Consider the following 13,359-nt stretch of genomic DNA (forward strand, 5'->3'; position numbering starts at 1 on the left):
ATTAAAATTGTATTTAAGCGTACAAAATGTACGATTTCTTTTTTTTAACATTAGTAGAAAATTGCTTTCGCGTATAACCCCAGCGCTGCACGTGGGATGGGATACCGCCGTTGGTTTACAAATATCCAGGTGCAATCCTGGGCGGGAACTCATGGGACAAGAAATGGTGTTTGCGTCTCTGTGGGAGCTGGCGCTGAATCACTTAAACCCCGTGGCGCAGTGTTCATTCCCCCTACGTGGGCCATGATTCTGGGTTGCTCCCTGACATGGGAAAGTGTCAGTTCGTGTGTGTCCCTTTCTCCGCTAGATGTCACTGTAAATCAATTACTTGTGGAGGGGGACCGTGTGTTTCTCGCGTCCTCAGACAGTGCCAGGATTTTAAGCATGGTCAGTCCCCGCACTTGTCTCCTCCCAGAGTGGGAAGTCCATCGCGGGACCGGGGCGGTGGTGGGCACTCGCTGAAGCGAGCGCAGCGCCTCCTCGGGCGAGGCGACCCAGGCGTGACGACCCGAGCAGGAGACCCGCAGCTTGTGGGGTGTAGGGCAGGCTGCGCGCGGCGGAAGGCGGGCCCGCGCCGCACGCCTCTCCGCCCCCGCTAGCAAGACGGTCACGTGCCGCAGAGGCGCTGCCCCCTGCGGGCGTTGGCGGGAGGGCGGGGCGTGGCCAGGCAGGCAACCGCGGAGCTCCGAGGCGCTGCGCCCGCGGTTCCGGGTCGCCCGGGACAGGGCGCGGGCCAGGCGCGTGCGCCGCTCAGGGATGAATGCGAGCCGGGGCGGGGACAGTCGCTCGCCAGCCTAGCGCGCCCCGCAGGCCAGCGCAGGAGGAGAGCGGAGGGGGCGGAGCCAGGGAGCGCGCAAGCAGTGGAGGGGGAGGGGCGGGGCGGAGTTGCGGCGCGCGCGCCCGCGGGAGTCGGGGAGGGGCGGGAGCAGCCGCGGAGCGCGCGCAGGGCCGGCCGCCGTGAGCGTGGGGCGAGCGTGGGCCGCGGCGCGGCGGTGTGACTCCTTCCCGCGACCCTCCCCCCCCGGCCCCCTGCAAGGGTACTGTGCGGCGGCGGTAGGGGCACCGGAGCCCTCGAGGCCGAGCAGGCAGCGGTGCCCGGGCATGGTGGTCCGGGGCAACGCGGAAGGTGAGCGACCCCCGGGCCGGCGGCGGGGGTGGGGGAGGGGTGGGACCGGACACGCGTCGCCCGGAGGCGCAGCAGACCCGCCCGAACGCGGACAGCCTGAGGCGGGGCCGGGGAGGGCGCGCCAGCCCGGGCACCGCAGGCCGTCCTGTCGCGGCCTGGGCGGCCCGCGGCGTCCCTAAGCGCGGCAGCTGCCGGGTTATGTAACGCGTGACCTCCCCTTCCCCCTCCGCCATGGCGCGGCCGGCCGGCGGCCGCCGACCCTGCCTCCCGCAAACGGCCGCCCCACAGACGCGCCGCGCCAAAGAGTCTCGCACGGCGGCCCTTCCCTCGGTTCTCCCTGCGTCCCGCCGACGGACGCCACCCCCGGCCCCGCTCACACCGCGCCGCAAACTCCTTCCTGCGTCGGCGCCTGGGCCGGCCATTCATCCCCGCGCCATTCATTCATGCGCGCGTTTGGTCGTCGCCTCTTCAGGCATCGCAGGATGTCTGCTGGGGCCGGACGCTTGTGTTCCCCGCCGCAGGCCATCCCCTCCCCCACCTCCCGTGACCCCTATATCAGACACCCCTCCCCCGCATTGGGGCCCGAAATCGGTGTTGGACTGTCTGAAGACAATTTTTATTCACTTAGTTTTCCTTGTTCCCTGTTTCCTTAATACGCAGGGCACCTTTCCCCAACTGTCCTTAACAAGTGCCCTTTTTTCACACTTCCACTCACTATTAAAATGATTAAGTCCCTGTGTGGACCGAAAGGGCTTTTCCTTATATATTTAACTGCTCTTCCTACCTAAACACTCTGTGAGGAAATACCTTAATATACCACTCCTTGTTTAAAACAAAATACTTGCGGATGGTGGAAGTTTACTATTTCTGTTTCTCACACCTTCTTAGGTCACGTATAGAGTAGAAATGGTATCATTTAGGTGAAAATAATGTAGACTACCACATCCCATAAAAGGACCTGTAACTAACTTCTAAGGACTTTTATGTAACAGTTCTCCATTCCGTGTGTCTGCCTGGTCTCTGTGGCCTCTCCACTTTAGTCTTGGGGAATTAGCCGTTTCTTTTTTAGGGTTGGGCACACCACAGCCTTGGTTCTTGCTGTGGAGCAGTACACCGCAGTCCATCCTGTGGGGGTACGGTCGACCTGCTTTCCAGACTTCCCATCTCTCCTTTCCCACATAGCCTTGTCTTAGCCGGTGCTGCTAGCAAGTGGTTCCCTCCCTGTTTCCTGTGGTGGACTCTGGGAGGTTCACCTGAAGTTCCATTTCCAGGAATTTTTTTCAGGTCTAGGAAGATCGCCATTCAATTCTTAGGCTGTTTATTTGCCACTCAGATTCTACATGTGTTGTGATTATCTCTTTATCCATATTCTCTTTTTCTCTTTCAGTCTGTACCAAACTCGTCTTTTGTCAGAATTTTACTCACATTTTATTGTAAACAATACATATCTTAAGATTTCCCCGCCCCCCCAAAACGTAGGAATCACTCTTTTAGGGTTAATGTTTATGATACCTCAGGTGGAAAATAATTTTTCAAAATAATATTTGAATAAGTAGGACGACTCCATCTTCCCCACCCCAGCTTCAAAACTCAGTTCTCCATGAGAGAGAGAAACCCTGTCCTCACCAGCAGCAAACTAGTCATTAATAATAAATTGGGAAGACTACATATGATACATCTGATAGTCCTTTCTTTGGCAGTTGTTGTGGTGGAAAGATAAGAACTTTAGAGTTAGATGTAGATTTAAATTCTGGCTTATTAGCTCTGTGACTTTGGACAGTTTAAGTTACTCTTATCTGATTTTTTTCCCCTCATATAGAATTTCCTCATGTTATTTCTTACCGTAGGTAGCTGAGGATTAAATGAGTCTTTCAATGTAAGGCATCTAGTGAGTACCTGGTATACAGTGCTGCTCAATAAATACATACATACTTGCTTGGTTTGGTATTCTTCTTTATTGCAATTCACCATCTAGAATGAGCCAGGAAATGCTGGAAACAAAGCATGAGAGGAGAACTGATCAGAGGAGGGGATAGGTACTTCTTGTCTCTGAATAAATGAATCAACCCTTAGCTAAAGAGTAGTAAATCTCTTTCTGCTTCTCAAGAATGTACAAGTGTATGTGGCATATTATCCATAATAGACTACATTAAACAGTACTTCTAATTGAAGGAAATATGTATTAACCTTTTTTTCTTTTATATATAGCACCAATTGAAGCATTAACTTGGATATTAAAAAGGAATCTTTTAAGTTGTTAGGAATGAAGGATGAAGGGAGGAAGCATATTTTATTTATTATTTATTTCTTTATAAGTAGGTGTTTATTTTGAGAGAGAGACAGTGTGAGTGGAGGAGGGACAGAGAGAGAGAGAGAGAGAGAGAGAGAGAGAGAGAGAGAGAACCCAAAGCAGACTCCAGGCTCTGAGCTGTCAGTATAGAGTCCAACATGGGGCTCATACCCACGAACCGCAACACGAGATCATGACCTGAGCCGAAGTCGGAACCTTAACCCACTTAGCCACTCAGGTGCCCCTCGTATTTTAAACAGTCCTTTTTGGGAATGATTGGGGTTGTGTGCTCTTCCTTTAGTGTCTCATCTACTTACAAACAGTACTAAATCCAGTATGAGTTCATTTCTTCCTTAGACTGTTTTAACAGTGCCCTCCCTGGTATCCCTGTTTTGTTTTTCTTCCTGACTGATCCCCGCATAAGAATCCATGGTCTTTTTAAAGACATAAATCCTATTGTCATCCTTAGGCTCAAAATCCTCTGAGAAATCTTCCTGTTTACCCTTAGGGCATTACATGACTTGTCAGCTGCCACGACTTGACTCTTCATCACCGACTTGACTCTTCATCACCGTGCCCCAGTTCCCTGGTCCTTTTGTCATTTTTTGAACTAACCAAACTGTTACTACCTTACCAGTGTTAAACTTGGTGTTCTCTTAGTTGGGCCACGCCTTGCTTCTGGTGGTTATCTTGCCTTTACATCTTCTGTTTGCTTGTCAAATGTCATTACCTCAGAGAGGCCTTCCCTGATCCCTAAAATACAAGCCAGCCCCGATCTTTCTTCCACTTTTTGATTCTTTCACTTTGCTTTTTCTTCATAGCATCTATTGTTTGGTGAAAGTCACACTGTTGACTTATTTATCAGTTTGCTCCAATGCCTCTCCCCCACTAGAGGGCAGGGACCTTGTCTTACTGTTCTCACAGCTTTGTTCCCAGTGCTCAGAAATCTGCCTGGCACATAGTAGGTGCTCAAAAGAACTTGTTAAATGAATGAATGGTATACTTAATTTAAACATGGCTCTGGAGTCAGACAGCTTGGGTCAGAATGTTGTCTCCTATCATTTACTGATTCTGTAGTCTTGGGCAAGTTAATATCCTTTGATGCCTCAGTTTGCTCATCTGTGAGATGGAGACTGCATATACCTTATAGGATTATGCTGAGTAATAATTGAGTTAATATATGTCAAGTACTTAGAACAAGGTTATTTTATAGTTTATAGGAACAGTATTTGATGTTAGCTTGGAACATTCACTCAGCATTTTGTTTTTGCATGAGACACGTGCAATCATTTAATTTTATATTTATGACTTTTGCTGGTATTTTTGGCTACCAAAGTTGTATTAATGGAACTCCTTTTTATTTTTTTTTATTTATTTTTTTATTTTTTAAGTTTATTTATTTGAGAGAGACAGCATGAGTAAGAGAGGGAAGAGAGAGGGAGAAAGAAGAATCCACAGAGCCTGACATGGGGCTCGAACTCATGAAACTGAGATCATGACCTTAGCTGAAACCAGGAGTTGGACGTGTAACTGACTGAGCCAACCAAAGTGCCCCTGTAAACTTATTTTTAAAATAAATACATCTTGTGAATGTCTAGAATGGATTAAAAAATAAACTGCTGAGGATGGTGACCAGTATTGGTCGTAAGGTGTAAGTCAGATTTTTCATTCTGTGATCTGTGGAAGATGCTAGGAGAGATTATCTCAGCAGCTGCCCACCAGGGTAGCTTTTACATATTTCCTTTTGAAGTTCTGCTGGAGATGGGACTGTGGTGATGAAAGGACTTGCTGGAAGCCCAAGACGGAAGATCCTGGAAGATCAAGTTGAAGGATGAGTCCTGTAGTATTTGGGAAAGAGGGGTGTTTATCATCTTTGGCATTCAATTTCTGTTATTTTTTGTTACGGATCTTCCCCTCCCCCATTGTGTTTGGCTCTTGACAAGAGCTTATAGTGACCCAACTCTACTTCTTATCTTTTTTTCCCCTTTCTGTTCATCTTTTCATAATGAGATTTTGTTTTTCCTTTAATATTTTACAGAAATGCAGAGGAAAGAATTAACAAACAGTAACTTTGTAATAATAGATGATTTGAGCTAATGCAACTTGAGTTCTTAGAAACTAAGATTCTGCCTGTAGTAACTGCACTTGCTTGATACCAGTTATTTTCACTCAGTCCACGTATCTTTATTAAGGTGCTTCTTTGTAGGAACATACTTCTTTCTTACTCTGAGCTTTAACAAATAGGATCCTATTAGTGGGCCTTAAACTTAGGAAAAAAATTCAAAATACTGCTTCTCTGTGTAACATTTGTTCCAAAATTTAATAATAATTGCTAACTTATTGAACACTTACTATGTGTCAGGCTCTTTGCTGAGTGCATTGCCTCATTCAGTATTCACAACCACTCTGAGGTAGCACAGTTATAAAGAAACAGATTTAGATAATGTTCCTTGGGCCAGTCACACAGTTATGAAAGGAGCCAGGATTTCAGTCTACTACCTGAGTCCATAACTCAAGGTCATAACTACTTTTCTCTGAGGCACATAAAAATATGGTTTCTGGGGGTGCCTGGGTGGCGCAGTCAGTTGAGTGTCTGACTCTTTTTTTTTTTTAATTTTTTTTTTTCAACATTTATTTATTTATTTTTGGGACAGAGAGAGACACAGCATGAACGGGGGAGGGGCAGAGAGAGAGGGAGACACGGAATCGGAAACAGGCTCCAGGCTCTGAGCCATCAGCCCAGAGCCCGACGCGGGGCTTGAACTCACGGACCGCGAGATCGTGACCTGGTTGAAGTCGGACGCTTAACCGACTGCGCCACCCAGGCGCCCCGAGTGTCTGACTCTTTAATTCAGCTCAGGTCATGATTCCAGGGTCACGGGATCAAGCGCTGCATCAGGTTTTGTGCTGGGTATAGAGCCTGCTTAAGGTTCCCACCTGTGCTTACTCTCTCTCTCAAACTAAAAACAACACCAAAAAAACCTCATGGTTTCTACTTGGAAACTTGCCATCATATTTTACCATGTTATTTCTGTGTGGTGTTCCTGTTACTGCAAGTAGTTTCATTGTTTGTGGCTAAGTTTTGTTTTTTGTTTTTGATTTAACTATTATACTTAAATGCCTAAATGTTCTGTAAGTGAGAAACGTTTTAATAAGTTGATGATAGGCAAAATTATTTTTTTTCTCATCTTATTACAGAGCCACAAATAAGTCAAAGCATGTCCGTCATGGAAGGTCACCTGTGTAAATAGTTTGAAAAAGTTTTGCTTGATAGATGCGAGGCATCAGATTTAAGAAAACATTGTACCTTTAAATTTGCTTAAGGCTAAAATTTCAGGTAGCAAGTAAATACTTAATAAAAATTAAAGATCTGTTTCTGCTGATTATGGAGCAAATTTTCACCATCTTTGTTTTTCATAAGAGGGTATCATTCAGTCAATTAAAATGCCTTGAAACCTAAAAAAAAAAAAAAAAAAAAAAGGTAGGGACACATTGGTAGAATGTTTTTACACCATGGTAAACTTTTAAGTATTTCTGACATACTTGCAAGACTTTAAAATTTGAAGGGTGCCTGGGTGACTCAGTTGGTTAAGCGTCTGCCTTCGGCTCAGGTCATCATCTCACAGTTCATGGGTTCAGGCTCTGCATTGGGCTCTGTGCTGACAGCTAGCTCAGCCTGGAGCTTGTCTTCGGATTCTGTGTCTCCCTCTCTCTCTGTCCCTCCCCTGCTTGCACTGTCTCTCTCTCTCTCAAAAATAAATTAAAAAAACATAAATTTAAAAAAAAGACTTTAAAGCTTGAAGAATATCTAAATTATGAGTTTGTTGACTTCTCAACACTTAAGTAGAACTTAAGTAGATTCAGAATGCCGGTGCTAGAATGAACCTTGCAGCTTATATTTTCCTTATATTCTTCTGGAAGAAGATGAGACTCAAAGAGTCATTCAATTAAGAGAAGAAATAGTACTAGAGGAGTGCCTGGCTGGTTTAGTCGGTTAAGCTTCGACACTTAGATCATGATCTAATGGTTGTGAAATCGAGCCCCTTGGGATTTTCTCTCCCCTTCTCTCTCTGCCTCTCTGACACTTGTGCACACACGTGCTCTCTCTCTCAAGTAAATAAACTTTTAAAAACTGTTTAGAAAGGAAGAAATAGTACTAGAACTTAGGGGTTTTGTTTTGCTGTTGTTTTTACTATAAGGCCATTTTTTAAATTATTCTGAACTGCTCTCCATTAATCACCCAGTGTGTTTAGACCAATGTATTTGAGACCAATGTATGCTTAATATCTTATGTTCAAGAGAACAGAGAATTGAACAATCTGTTCTGATAAATTTGTGATTTAATACCTTGAGGTTTTGTTTTTTTATCATTGGCTTTGAAGTAATAGAAAAAATACTTGTAGTCTATAGTGTGATAGAAAGTATGCTTTCTCAGGGCACCTGGGTGGCTTAGTCGGTTAAGCGTCTGACTCTTGGTTTTGGCTCAGGTCATGATCTCACAGTTCAGGAGTTCCAGCCCCACATTGGGCTCTGTGCTGATGGCTTAGAGCCTGGAGCCTGCTTCAGATTCTATCTCCTTCCCTCCCTCCCTCCCTCCCTCTCTCTCTCTCTCTCTCTCTCTCTCTCTCTCTCTCTGTCCCCCCCCTTCCCTGCTTGCACTTTCTCTCAAAAATAAACATTAAAAAAATTTTTTTTTAATTAAAAAAAAGAGAAGTATGCTTTCTCATGCCAGTAGGTAGGTGCCTATACATGTAGGATAGCTTGAGTAATACTTTAAAGACCATTCTGGTCTCGTGGCTTTATGCTTGAATGAAAGGTTAGAGGTAGGCAATAAAATTGATTGTGATGTGAATAATTTTTACTTGAATCCAGTGTCTGAGTAACCAAAATGTTGCTTATTGGCTTCAGTCATTCCTGATCATAACCAAGGCTAAAATGAGCTTTTGGAGATTTAGTCAGAAAATAATAGCTTGAATCTTACATTTTCTAAACTGCCATCATTTCTACACTAGAGATTACTAAAAACGGACTTAATACATTTTTATCATTTAGGTATTAGTCTTAATTATGTGTTTGAAATTATGATTCTCTTTTAAATGCTTTTCATCAGAGTTCTGAATTTTTTCTTATAATAAGTTCCATTTAAGTATTTAAAAAAATTAAATTGGACAATCCTGAATTAAAAAAAAATTTTTTTAACAGTTTCTTCTTCTTAAGTAGGCCTTACAAACAGCATGAAGCCCAATGTGGGGCTTGAACTCCCAATCCTGAGAGCAAGACCCAAGCTGAGATCAAGAGTCAGGATACTCAACTGACTGAACCAGTCAGGCTCCCCTAACAGTTTGTTCTTTAGTATGTTTAAGAGCATAACCAAAAATGTCCTTTATTTTTTGTAATGCTTTATGCCTTAAAAAGTGCTTTCACTTGGCTTTTTCTCATTCAGTTCCTAAAAGAGAGAAGTGAGATGGTATGTCCTGTTGTATAGCTGTGTGATTCTGGCACTAACCACCAGAGTTAGGGTAGACATCACAGGTTAAGGGCATTGTCCATTGGATTTTCCTCACTTCAGATACCATTTGCAAGCTCCAGGGCTTCCAGGCCACTTGTATTTGTGACCAACTGGCTACAAATTTGGGAGTTCCTACTACCCCTTCAAATTTGGTAATTTGCTGGAATGACTCAGAACTTAGGAAAGTGCTGTACTTAAAATTACAGTTTTATTATTAAGGATACAAATCAAGGCAAGACAAATGAAGACACAACCTAGAGAGAGGTCTACAAGGGTCCCAGATATGAAGCTTCCATTTCTTCAGGACATGTTATCCTCTTGCCACATTGACATGTGATTACCAACCAGGGAGACTCAACCAAGCCTCCATGTCCAGAGTTTTTATTGGAGTTTTATTACATAGGCATGATTGATTGAATTGGCCATACGGTGAATCAGTCTCCAGCCCCCTCCTCTTCCAGGATGTTAGGCTGATATCATATGCCTCAGAACCCCAATCCTTTAATCACTTGACTGGCCTTTCAAGTATGGCCAACCCTATTCTGGAAACTAGAGGCCCACTGGGAGTTATATGTTCATAATAAAAGATGTCCTAGGGGCCCAACAAGGAAAACAAAGACACTTCTCTCTATCAGTTGCGAAATTCCAAGGATTTAGAGTCTCCGTCCTATGAATCAGGGACAAAGGCAGCCAGAATTTGTATTATACAATAATAGCTGAAGAAGTGAGAACAGACATTTGTCTAACTTGTGACCATTGAAACTAGAACATATCTCTGTAGTAGTAGCCAGTAGCCCAGTGATCTCCATTACTAAAAAATTGTAACAGGTTGCATTTGAATATATTTACATATGTAGAAAGATTGCTTTCTTTTAAAAAAAATTTTTTTTAATGTTTGTTTATTTTTGAGAGAGAGAGAGCGCCAGAGTGTGAGCCGGGGAGGGGCAGAGAGACAGAGAGACCCCAGAATCCAAAGCAGGATGTAGGCTCCAGGGTTCAAACTCACCAACCACGAGATCACGACCACGAGATCACGACCTGAGTTGGATGCTTAACTGACTGAACCACCCAGGATCCCTGAAAGATTGCTCTCTATTGAAAATTAAAACATTCTTTTATCAATATAATTGTATTTAAAACCTGGCTCAATGTTCTTTTGAGTCTCATACTAACAAATTGTAGGTAAGTTTATAAACTACATGCTTTTTGGTATTTATAAGCTCAGCAATTTTGGCTGTGAAAATATTTTTGGTATTTTTGAATTTGTAATTTTAGACTTAGGTTGTTATTAGTGTTAAGTCAGAGAAAATCTAAACCTATGAGGTGAGATTTTTGTTAGGTGGAGGTGTTGGTAACGTATCCATTGGTTGTTAGTGTATAAAGTGTTTTAGTAACTTAATTGCCATTTTGAATTTTAGCTCTTGAGTAGAAGTTACTAGCTGTTCAGGTACAGTGTTGAAGATTGATAATATTCTTTTGCATATTGTTTATGCCCAGTAGAAAATCTTATTTCTGATTGTCATTTAAAGATTATATTACATACTTGGACACCTGGGTGGCTCAGTAGCTTAAGTGTCCAACTCAATATAGGCTCAGGTCATGATCTCATGGTTTGTGAGATCAAGCCCCACGTCGGGCTCTGGGCAGACAGTGTAAAGCCTGCTTGGGATTCTCCCTCTCCCTGTCTTTCTCTTTCTCTCTCTCTCTCTCTCTCTCTCTCTCTCTCTTTCTCTTTCTCTTTCTCTTTCTCTTTCTCTCTCTCTTTCTCTCTCTCTCTCTCTTTCTTTCTCTCTCTCTCTCTCTCTCTCTCTGCCCCTCCCCTGTGCGTGTACATTCTCTCAAAACAAATAAACTTAAGGGGAAAAAAGGTTATATTACATTCTCTTGGAACTTACTGAATGTTCAGAAATAGTCTATTAAAGTAGGGAGTGTTATAAATAAACTGTTTAATTGAATAAGAATTCTAGTGTTTTCTGAGGAATGCAGCATCTACTATTTGAAATGTCGTATTATCTTAAAAATTAGTGGGTTTTGTTGTTGTTTTTTATATATGATTGGGAATTCTTGGCATGAAGCAAAGGAAAAGAGGCCAGAAAGTACAGAAGGGGTGATTTCTTAAACATTCTACTCCCTTTATTTTATTTTCACTCACAGTTACATTTAATAGAAGGATTTGTGGGAAAAGAGATTTGTAACAGATGAAACTAGCAGATCTGGAAAAGAGTGAGTTTGACCACAATTTTGAATTACACTTATTCAGAGGAATTTGTTTTTAGTTGTGTGTCATTATTGTATGCTGGCATATCTTCTGAGTTTGGAGATCTAATACATTTAGGGATAGAAGACACAAGATGAGGACTTTTGCAAAGCCAGGTTTATAGATCTTGGTGTAGATTAGGCTCAGGAGGGAGAACCTCTCCATGTCTGTGTGCAGTCATCCCTATCCTCCAGCATTTACATACACAAATTTGCTCTTTCTTTCCTAACTTTTACAAAGTAAGGTTCAAACTTGTTAGTATGATATTTAAAGCCTTCTGTTATATTTCTTCAACTACCTTATAAGTTATCACTACCTCTACCCATATGTCAATCCAGAATGTTGCCGTAAACATCTTTTTTCTTTTGTGTTTTTGCTCATGAATTTCCTTCTTCCTGAAATACCCTCTCACCCTCTTCTGCCTATTAAAATCCTACTCACTGTTCTCAGTGCATATCTACCTCTTCAGTGAAGCCTTCTTGGATGTATTCTCCATCATGAGATTTATTGCTGTTTTCTCTGTGCATTTATTCCTTCTTGACATTCCCTCTAATGTGCGCTCCTGTATTGTAGTTTTACACAAGTCTTTTTTCTCTAATAGATAATGTTGGATTGCGGTTTATACTTTATTTATTTACCTTGAAAACTGTAAACTATAGTAAATGTTCAATGAATGTAGAGTAAACTGTTAGATTAGACCTGGAATTTGGGGAGAGGAGGAGTGCAAGGAACAGGACAGGAGAGATCTTGTTACCTGTAACCTAAAAACCTTGATCTGTTGAGTTTACTCATTTAGTCCTCAGACTGTGATACTCTTTCTATTTAGTGTACATTATACCAACTTTCTACTTGGTATACTGTCTCATTTGAACTTGTCCTCTAGTTGTCTCTCTTTGCAATTACCGCTCTAGATACACTGCAGGCAGAATCAGTGTTTCTCCTCTTCTGTGCCTCAGACCAGCCACATCAGCATTACCTGGGAACTTTTTAGAAATGGAGATTCCTGGCCCCACTTCAGACCTACTGAATGAGAAACTTTGGAGTGGGGGCCCAGCAGTCTGTGTTAACTGGGCCTTCAAAATATTCTGCTCCATGCTGAAGTATGAGAAATACTGAAGATGTAGTCCCTATTTCTTTGATATTATCTCCTCCATATCTGGAGAGGTTATGTTCTGTCCCTGTTACTGAGCTTCTACTCTGGCCTTTGATTTACTGCAACCTTGAACTTTTCTGTGGATAATTACTTGGCTTCCCTGTGAGAATATATACCACTTCTCCTTAGTGAAGATCATTGGCTTTTTATTCCTTCTTCTAGACTTTTTTAAAATTCTGTCATCTCCAGCAGTGCTGGTAGGTCAGTCGGTTGAGTGTCCGACTTCAGCTCAGGTTATGACCTTGTGGTCAGTGAGTTCGGGCCCCGTGTCAGGCTCTGTGCTGACAGCCTGGAGCCTGGAGCCTGCTTCAGATTCTGTGTCTCCGTCTCTGCTCCTCCCCTGCTCGTGCTCTGTCTCTGTCTCAGAAGTGAATAAATGTTAAAAAAAAAAAAAAAAAAAAAAAAAATTTAAGTCATGTTATCTCCAGAACTTCCTTTTGTTTTACTTTGTAGCTTGAGGCTGACTTTTGGACATGCTGACCTTGAAATGCATGTGAAACATCCTAGTGGAGTTGTTTACTAAGCAATTGGGCCACATGATTTGGAGTTCAGAAAGTCAGAAAAATTGAGGGAAGGTGTTTACAAACCAGTTAATTTTGCTGCACTCTGGAAAGTCAGAGAAGGCAGTTCTTTGTGCTTTATTAAAATATCAGTCTTCATTTCTTTCCTTTCTGTGGAAATCTGTAATTACAGGGAGGAAAATTATTAGTAATTCTTCTAGAACACCTCCTTCAACTTGTATTCAGATGACTGATTTTGTTAAATCATTCATCTTTTTGTATTTTTGTTGTTATAACAAAGAGGATAAGAGAAAATTCTTTGTTATATTGAATTCTGTGGGATAGAAACTTTCCTTTTAATAAGATCAGTCTCAGAGTGGGATGTTACAAATATTTGTTATGCATTTTCAGTTTTAATATATCCAAATATTTTTCTTATATATCTTGTTTTTCTCTTTTTATCTCTGTCGTCTATTAAAATATTGACTCTCAATCATAGTATGAAAATGTTAAAATGTATTTAC

At 42.4% G+C, this 13,359-nt stretch overlaps 1 protein-coding gene across 5 annotated transcripts in view; it reads left to right on the top strand.

Annotated features, from left to right (window-relative positions):
* Nucleotides 1-877: 877 nt before the first annotated feature.
* REV1 (REV1 DNA directed polymerase) overlaps nucleotides 878-13,359 on the top strand; it is a 92,994-nt gene continuing 80,512 nt past the window's right edge. The window contains exon 1 of one of the 5 annotated variants that reach the window (XM_043603160.1): nucleotides 878-1,126. The gene's annotated coding sequence lies outside the window, so the exon portion shown is untranslated. The remainder of the gene's footprint in view (nucleotides 1,127-13,359) is intronic. The other 4 variants (XM_043603162.1, XM_043603161.1, XM_043603165.1 and 1 more) reach the window with 4 other exon arrangements.

Source organism: Prionailurus bengalensis, chromosome A3, assembly GCF_016509475.1.
Source record: "Prionailurus bengalensis isolate Pbe53 chromosome A3, Fcat_Pben_1.1_paternal_pri, whole genome shotgun sequence".
NCBI lineage: Eukaryota > Metazoa > Chordata > Mammalia > Carnivora > Felidae > Prionailurus > Prionailurus bengalensis.